Source organism: Hirundo rustica, chromosome 1 (assembly GCF_015227805.2).
Source record: "Hirundo rustica isolate bHirRus1 chromosome 1, bHirRus1.pri.v3, whole genome shotgun sequence".
Taxonomy (NCBI): Eukaryota; Metazoa; Chordata; class Aves; order Passeriformes; family Hirundinidae; genus Hirundo; species Hirundo rustica.
Window position 1 is genome coordinate 54342603 of NC_053450.1, and position 9766 is coordinate 54352368.

Here is a 9766-nt window from a genome sequence, read left to right on the forward strand (position 1 = left end):
ACAGAGTTCCCCTAGAAACCAGTTAAACTAAAGATCTAGTAAATTTGTTAAATTCTTATGGTTAAATTCTTATGGTCCCTAAGCATTATTCCCACAACAGTTTCTTTTTGAGCAGCTTGCCTAAAAGAGCCCTAAGAATACATGACTGGCTGTGCTGAGCAAGGAGTGAAGGGTTTTCATCTAAACAAAGAGCATTATGTAAAGTCTGGACTTGTGTCTAGTAATCCTCTGGAATACCAGCAGAGCTCCCAGCAAGCTCTTGTTTAGGGACTTCTTGGGGAGGAAGTTATATTTACAGATTTGTGACAAATAGCTCTAAATGAATGTGTCTCACATGAATTTACCTGGTCACTCTTGGATCTTTTTATTTTAATCTACAACATCTTGTTTCACAAGTTAGATATGTTGAGTGGAAAGATGATTTTTTTCCCTTATAAAACATATACTTGTAAGTTTTCTTCAATGCTCTAAAGCCCTTTTGTTGCAATGAAAAGAAATAATTAGTCCCCAGATTGTAAAGAAATTAACTAGTTCCCATTCATTTCCCCGGTGAAATTTATTATTCCACTCCCTTATATTCTTCTATAAATTTTATCTTTTCCAGCTAAGAATCCTGTCCCATTTTATCTTTACTCGTATCTTCATACCTTGTTGGTATTATGTTGTTTTCCTAGACCTATTATATTGTTTTTGGCTTAGAGGGGACCAGATAAGCAAACGATAATCCAGATCTAGATGAAAACTACATTTCCACAGTGCCAGATGCTTCTGCCTCTTTTGTTGTCTATGCAGTATGTAACAATATACTTTTATTCGGTACAACACACTCTGTAACTTGGGAAATTTCAAGATCTCTAATATGCTCATAGGAGCAAATGCTCTCTGTTCTCTAAATAAGCTTTCATTTTTGATGGTAAGGACATGCAAAACTTATGCCAGAAATACATTGCTTAGGGGTGTTTCTGTCTTTCCAGGACCAAGTATATGCCTTGGCCATGTCCCATCTCTGTAGCAGAGCTCATCTGCTGGACACAGCTTTCATTTCCCTACCTCTGATGGGATGGAAGCCTGGCCACAGCGGCTGGAAGGGCTTTGTGTCCCAGCCATGCTCTGTGTGGCTGAGGGTCAGGGATCCCAAGTTCAGACACAAACTTCTCCTGGAAGATCATAATTTCCTTGAGAAGGGTGGTAAGCATATAATTTACACAGCTACCTCCAGATGGTGATTCATCACTCCCCTACTTTCAATTAGGCTGATTTTACACCTGATTAAAACACCATGGGAAATGGAATGATCAGCTTTATATGCTGGCTCCAGATGATTTGCAAAGGCATCAAATGAACTTTTTTGATGTTCTGTTCATAAATGCCTTAATTAGCAGTGACAAAACAAAAACACACAAAGAAAATGGGATTAATTTTTCTCTTTGGTTTGCCAGTTTTTAACAGGACACAATTGCTTTTGGCAAGCAATAAGTAAAGTTGCTCATGAATTAGCTTTTTCATCATTATTTTTCACAGAAATTTTGTGCCTACCCCACCTACCCTGCAAATATGGCCCTAGGAGTGTGGAAGATCAGACTATCATCTTTGTATCATACCTTTTCTTTGCTCTGAACTTCTTTCTGTAAAGCTTTGCGTGGTTTTTGAGTCAGAACATAAGTCTCTGAAATTCTGTATCCCTACAATTCATAGTGCTGGGATAGCCTTAAATAGACCTTACTGCTATTTCTGCTTCAGAAGTTCCTTGTGCTTTTTAAAGTCAGGGGAATCTCTCCAGGATTTCCTTCCATTCAAAGAATAGTAGGAAAGATTCCTGTTCTTTAATCTTGTTTTGAATATGAAACTCCACTGAAACTAAAAGTTTTTCCATAGAAGCTTTTCCCAGAAAACATAAAGAGCCCTGGCTATAAAAAGGAGAGAACATCCCTGCTCTCTGCTCACAGAGTGGTAGGTAAGTTGTGGAGCTTGGGCAAGCAAGAATTTTAAGTCTCTGTTAAGTTCACACCTGACTTACAGAAGATGAAGATAAATAGCCTTTTCCTACTTTGAGGACTAGGCTGCGTTAAAAAGTGTCCTGGTACACATACTTGTGCCAAATTCAATTTTAGAGGAGTAGAGTCAGTGAGTTGCTGGAAACTTGGCTGAAAGTCTGTGTGCAAGACCCTCACCAGGTGTGACTGGATCCCATTCCACTGAAGTGTTGTAAGACATCTTCTCCCCACAAAGCCATGTAGCAGGAATTCAGCATATGGTACCTCTCAAGCTCCCTCCCCTTCAAAAGAAAAAACAACAAAATTCTAAGCATTAGTGGAAAACCAGTGTGTCAAGAAAGAAATTTATTTCTTATGTTCCTCAGACCAAGAAACCATCTTGGTGGGCCCCCAGGATCCAGTGCTGTGGCTGGGGGTCTCTGCAAAGTCACACCATATGGAATCTGCTCAAGTCACTTGGAAAAGGTAATTTAAACCTTTGACTTCTCTTGGTCTAAAGTGCTCTGCTTGGTACTCCTAGTTTGAAAAACAGGTGCTTGAATAGTCCTCCTTTCAAATGGCAACGAAAAGAGATGGATCACTTGAATTTCAAGTGCAGTTCCAATGACGGTTCATGTCCCTGCATAAAGTACATAAAAAATGGAGAGGTAGGAAGTAAATCCTTGAGCGAAATCCAAGTTTTTAATCTCACTGCTGAGATTAAACTGCTAAATATTCAGATGAAACTGCTAAATATTCAGGTTTTCACATTGAAAAGGGACATTGGTGTGGCCCCCTCTGAATCTGGATTTTTGAATTTTGAAGGAAAACCTTGCGAAGAAAAAGATGGTATTTGTTGTGTAGCCTGATGGTTTAGTTACACTCTGGAAAATCGAATGGTCCCATTGGTGAAACAAGAGGAGAAACATATTTTTTTACTAATTTTGGCTGACGTAATTTTTAAGATGTTATCTGTAGTCTGTGGGTGTTCCTGCTGTCTAAAGCAGAGGTGGTCAGCTTCTAGAAAACTGGAAGGTGCAAGGATTTTTGGTATAAGTGACAGGCGAATTTCTGCTCCCAGGTCCTCATGCAGCTCCTTGGTTTTGCCTGGTGCTCCAATCATGTGCAATTAATGACCGAACTTAGCCGTGGCATTTTAAGCAATACACTGTATACCCTTATTTAGAGTGGGAGATATTGAAAATATGTCCAGCTTAATTGGAAGGCAATGGAAAAGGGGAAAGCCACCCTAGAGCTACCTCATGGGAGACAGCGCTGGCATGCAGACGAGCAGAGGATCAAAGGCCTGTTGCACAATGTAATGAGTAAATAGATGACAAGCACAACATTATCTCTGGTGGACCTTTAGAGGGGAAGGCAGGCAATATGAGGAACGCTGTGTGTATTTCAGATGACCTTTTGTTGAAAATGTCAGTTAGAAGACTGCACTGAATTTTTAAAGAGAGTAATAAATAACCGGACTGAATATTGAAGGGTTTAATTCTCAGGGAAGAGCCAAAGTGAAGATGCAGGGAGGCTGGGCACCCGTCACCACACATACTTTGAAACTTTGCAGAATTAATAATGACCAGTGTAGTACCAGCATTTTTGGTACTGGGTAAAAGCAAAAGCATCTAATGACATGAATAGAGCTGACAATAATGACGGAAATCTGTGGTGAGCTAGCAGAGTTGATAAAGAAGAGGCCCTGTGGAGGCTGCAACCAGACCTTGTCCTAAGGCCACTGCCTGCAGCAGGTGCCCCTCATCTACACTCCAGCCCTGGAGGGGGATGTCCATATGGCCCTGGCAGTCATGCATTTTGGAAAAGATATACTAAGCCTTCTTCAGAAACACATAGGAAGGTATTTTACAATCTTCAATTTGATTTTTGCTACGTTTTCTTTTGCAGTTTATTTTTCAATTACACTTTTGATCTTTCAGCTTGACTGGGTAAAATAAGTTCTGACCAGAGAAAATTAGGCAGAACTTTAGAATACTGTAACATCTCCCTTCTGAGAGTCTCAAAGTATTTTTCAAACACTAATGGATGAAATCCCAAACAATGGCTGCAAGATTGCTTGCAGAAGTGTAGCATTGTCCTCAGGGTACAGGCACAGAGGTAGAAATGAAGTATTTTTGAAAGCAGAGCTCTAAAATACTGATTTCATACCTTTGTGGTTAAGTAACACTTCTCTTTTTTTCTTCTTCTAGCTTCTCAGCTATGGCTTGTTGCCTGTGCATATCTTTGCAACAGGCCTGAAGCATCCTGGCAATGTGAAAAACTCTGAAGCAGCAGCTATGACCTTTGCTGTTTGAATAAACAAATAAATACTTTGCTAAAACATAGGTTAAGGATAGGGAGTAGGACACTGTGACGTTCAGAAGGTGAAAGTGTCTAGAGGCTTTTTCCAGCTGTCTGAGAGCATTTTGCACACAAATAATCCCTCTTACTAATGCATCCTTCATCCTCTGAAATGCTTGTACTGAGTAGGACTGCCCTTTGAAAACAAACCAAATACAACCTATTTTCTTTATTAATTACTTTAAACAGTCACAGCTGATGGGATTTCAAGGCTTAAGGGTGTCATATTCATTGCTGCTGTTAGCAATTGTCTCAGATGTCAGGTAAGGAGAGGTTTTGTTAGACGGGCATTCCCTTTCTGATAAGCTGGGCCACAGGGGAAGCACACCTTAAAAGTTGTACTTGAGGGGTTTCTGCATTTTCCCATGGGTGTTTTAATTTAAATGTACTTTCAACATAATATCTGCTTTTATTTAAAATACATTTCAGACAGGGCAACTTTGCTATCTGTGTGCTATCTTGTCTCTGCCTTACAAAATACCTCTAGCCTGAAGTGACCAACATAGCTCAACTTGACAAACTTCTGATTCTTAAACTTAATTATTCTTACCAGATACTGTAAATTGAATGTTTACATCCATCTTATTTTAGTTTGGGCCTGTAGTGTGGGGCTGAATAGTTCCAGAAGGAGGCATGCTCAGGCTGTATTTTAAGGACTTTAAAAGGATGATGCTAGTCTTGAAACATTATTTGTAGTGCAAATGCCTTGGCAAAACCACAGACAAGGCAAAAACAGAAACTTGTATCAAATTCTCACTGTTATTTCCTGGGAGAATTTGAAAATTCTCTGTAAAAAAGGCAATTTAGAATATGAAATACTGTTTCTTACCTTTGAAATGGAAAAATAGATGGAAATTAGACAGATTTGTTCATGACATCCACAGTTTTAAGCTAATATTTTGCTACAACTTGAGTTATTTACAAAATGAATGAAAGTGACTTTTATTCTACAAAAATTGCTCTTCTTGTATAGGGTAGGATTCACTAAAAAACCTTTTCTACTTCTTTACTAAGGCATATTTGACTCCCAATTTGTTGAGGGCATTAGGGCTATTGCTGCTTGGCTTTCTGTGACCCTCTACCAGTGTTCTTCTGCTTGTGCTGCAGATGAAGCAGCTGTAATTCACAGATTTATAGAATATTCTGAGTTGGAAGGAACCCGCAAGGATCATTGATCCAGCTCTTAAGTAAATGGGGATTGAACCCATAACCTTGGTGTTATTAGCACCATGCTCTAAACAATTCAGCTAATCTCAGGGTATTTTTTTTTTTTTAATCATTTTACTCTTTCACCACTCCACTGATCCAGACTAGTAGTATTATGGGTTAATTGAGAACATTTTCCTTCAGAAACCATGGGCTTTGATAGCAGCTCGTAATAAGCTGTGCCTCCTGCAGCAACACATTACTCTCCACTGCAGAAACAGACTAGACTTGAAATGGATTCATCCTATGGGAAAGAGACAATCAGTGGTGGATGAAAACAAGCAAAATTTTTTGAAGTACCAGTTTTTCTAAGGCTGCTGTCTTTGATTACTCACCTTATACATACGCACTTGATCTGAAATCCCCTTAGTCTATCTGCAGCTGGACAGTTTGAGGGCATTTTTTCAGTTTGCAAGTTTTCCTTTGAAAAGATCTGTAGTTGACTGGCACCCACTAGCTTTTCATTAGCTTTATGTCGGTGCTCTTGATTTAGTTGCCAGCTCAAGCAAATTCATAAGAGCAGGCTGCTCTTCACAACTGCAGACTGTATTTCTGAAGTCTGCAGGACTGCATACTTGATGACTGGTGTGCAGAGGAACCATGCGAGAGATCCTGCTCCTACACCCAATATCCCAGCAGAATAAAGGAACATATGGCACATGGACTGGCTTGAGGGTCCCAGGTCATTTAGCCACCTAAAATTTGGTGTTATTTTTGGGTGTAACAGCCATGTGCTGACAGTGTTATGCTTCCCACTGCTTCGGCACCAGCTTGCCTAGAGCTTCTTTAAAGATCTCTGCATTGTGGCCCAATACAAGAAGCAGATGAACCCCGAGTAAATTGCTTAACTGGATCATTCTCTTCTGTTCTGTACTTGACAAACTGAAGTGCCTAAAGACATGACATGACTCATCACACAATTAGTTCTTGCAAAGGGTCATTAATCTCTGTGAATTCTCCATACACTGTGCATGCTTCATATTGGTGCTAGAATAATTCAAGAAAACCCAAGTAAAAGCACTATGTAGGCACTATCAATGAAGCAATTTTTTTCCGGACATTTGGGAATGTAACTTTTCATGTCTGGTGCCATTGTTGCATTAAAATAATAAATCAAGAGGCTGTGAAAATTGTAGTGGGAAGAACTTGCTGAAAATACACTGTTAATAATGAGGACTTAATACTCCAATCACCTTGGTGCAGAAATCACATGATGAGATTTTTATGGTCTTTACTATGAAAGTCAGGCTGATGGATGGTTTTAATCCATTCTGGTCTTAAAATTTTGAAATAAGTTTAGTGAAAATTTAGCAGATATTCAGATCTTTTCCCAAGAAAGAAGGTGAACAGTGATAACTCTCTTCTTCTTAAGGGGTAAATAAATATGGTCCAAAGGAAATCTTCCTACATTTATAAATGTAAAGGTTCATGATGGAAGCTTTCATGAGTTCAGGTTAAGACTAGGGCATAAGAAATGGATGAAATTTAAAACTACGATTGAGTCAGAGATCACAGTACAAATGAACTGTGAAGCAGCTTTGTACAAAATTCTTCTTGAACTAAGAAACAATGATGGAATTAATTATTTGATTAACCCCCCCCCCCCCAAAAAAAAAAAACCAAACCCAAAACCAACAAACAAACAAAAAACCAAAAAACCCACACCCAACCCAGAAAGAAAAATTAAGTTCATGGAATGATACATGCTAAAATGAATTTATCCAGATGTAGTAATGACATGACCCATTTTATTAATATTTTAATTTCATGTAATTGTTTACCCTTATTTGAATCAACCATGATTAGCCTTATTTAGTCTTATTTTGCATTGATTATTGTTGCTGCACCTTTAATCATCCATAGCTGTCTGTGTATTTTGTTTCCAAAATATTGAATAAAGGTAGCAAGGAATTTAAAAAGCTGGAGGAGGTAAAATGCAATGGAATAATAAAAATTGCCTGAATTCATATCCACCAATGTTCCTGTTAAAATTCCCTCAAGTGAAGGGATGAGCTGTCATTTCAAACAACATTTCAACCATCAGGATGAAAACCAGTTGAAAAAAAAAATTGTAAAAAAGAAATGAAAGAATAATTCCCGAATAAAGTGAAATAATTTCTTTATGATAAATTTATAAATAAGCATTTGACTATGGGTTCTAGAGAAGTTCTGAAGTTTGCAAGTGTATGTTTAAAATTTAGCTTGGTTTGAGCAGAAATTTCCATGTAACATCTGTGATGTCTGGTTATCATTTTAGTGGCCCTGTAATCTAGTGGCTTAAAAATTATTTTTAAACAGGTGCCTTTATTGCTAGTGCTTGCACAATGCAAATTTCTGTTTATTAAATCTTCTTCTTCAGTAGATCCACTTAACATTTCTTTGAGGTCCATATAAAATGCATTTGGGGGTCTCCCAATCCAGGCTGTTTTGCCAGATTCTCTGTCTGCAGAGCAGGAGTTACAGGCCATTAGGAGTTACCAAGTACTTGACTTTTTGTGGCTTTGGCATAGAGAGGAGCAGGGAGGGGTGGTGAGAGACAAAGACTGTGATGAAGAAATGGATTGGAAATTGTGTAAACAAGCATCATGGGTCCTTATGCAGCAGGCAGTATATTTAGAAGAAAGACACAAGTTTCAGATGTTCTCTGGTGGTACATTTTTGTTTTCTTCTACACAAGATGAAAGACAGGGAGAACTTTAAAGAACATGATTAATTGCCAGTTATATGAATGGTATTAAGCTGATCTTCATTTTTCATACACATTTATATAATCTGTGGTAACCTATAATTAAGTGACAAATAAAAGGCAGTCATTACTGTGACTCTGGCGATATTCTTCCCTTGAATGATCATACTATAGTCTTGAATTATTCTGATTAAAGGTTTTTTTGATCTTAATGGACTTAAAAAAAATTAACTGATGAAGAAATCCGTTATGCCTCAGCCTTTTTTTTCTCAGACTAAAAGTGAGTGAAGATGCAGTAAACACCAGATAGGAATTTTCCAAAGACTGTCTCAGCAGTAGAATGCCATTAGACATAAAATATCCCTTAATACCCATTCGTAGTCCAAAAACAGATTTCCTGGAGTACAATGGGCTTTTTAAATGAATGCAGAGGTGAAGAGACAGTCTGTTTGAATCATGCTGAGGGATGCTTCACATTGCACATCATTCTACTTATTTCAGTTCAACAACTTGTAGGCCAATTGTATATGAGGCAGGATTTTTCTCCTTCTTTGTGACTTAGACTGAAAGTTGCAGCCTGGCTATAGGGGGAATAAAAGAACATGCATAACCGCAAGAAGACAAAGGCAAAAAAAAAGGAGTGAATTTTAATCCACTGGTCCAGTCATCTCATAGTCATGCATTTCCCTCACACAGGTGAGAAGGGAAATGGAAAGTGCTGCCCCTCTTTCTTAGTGTGAGACACTGTGAGAAGTAATTTTGCCCACTTTCAACCAAGCAACAGCTCAAGAACACTTTATCCTATTGCTCCTCTTTATCCATGTGTCTCAGTGCCAAGTGTCTAACTGGCCCAGAAACTGGACTTGCACTATGTTAGAAGCTTTTTCCCCTCAGGTAATATACTTAAGCTGATCTTATTTTTGTAGCCCAGCTTTGCTTCTAAACCCCTTAGAGTCAGTTGCAGTTGTTTCAAGAACAGTGTAGGCAGAATAGATTTGACAAAAACAGAAAAATTCCCAAGAAGTACCCGCTGCTATTTCCTGATTTACTCTGAAGAGTTTTTCTCCTGGATTGCAGCATTTGTGTGCAGCTGGATCATGGTGCATTCCTCATTGGAGCAGGATCATAGAATTATGGAATGGTACAGATCGGAGGAGATCTTCAAGACCACCTAATTCCAACTGCCCTGCCATGGGCAGGGACACCTCCCACCAGACCAGGTTGCTCAAAGCCCTATATAACCTGGCCTTGAACACCTCCAGGGATGGGGCAGCCACAGCTTCTCTGGGGAACCTGTTCCAGTGCGTCATCACCCTCACAGTAAAGAATTTCTTTCTAGTATCCAATCTATACCCTCCATCTTTCAGTTTGAAACCATTCCCTCTTGTCCTGTCACTATATACTCTTGTAAAAAGTATCCTTCCATATTTTTTGATAAACATTTTTATAATTAGAAGCTCTATTTATCTCATAACAGTCACAGAAACTTCTGAACAATAGCTGCCAGAAGAGAAAGACACTGTGAATCTCTTCTTTG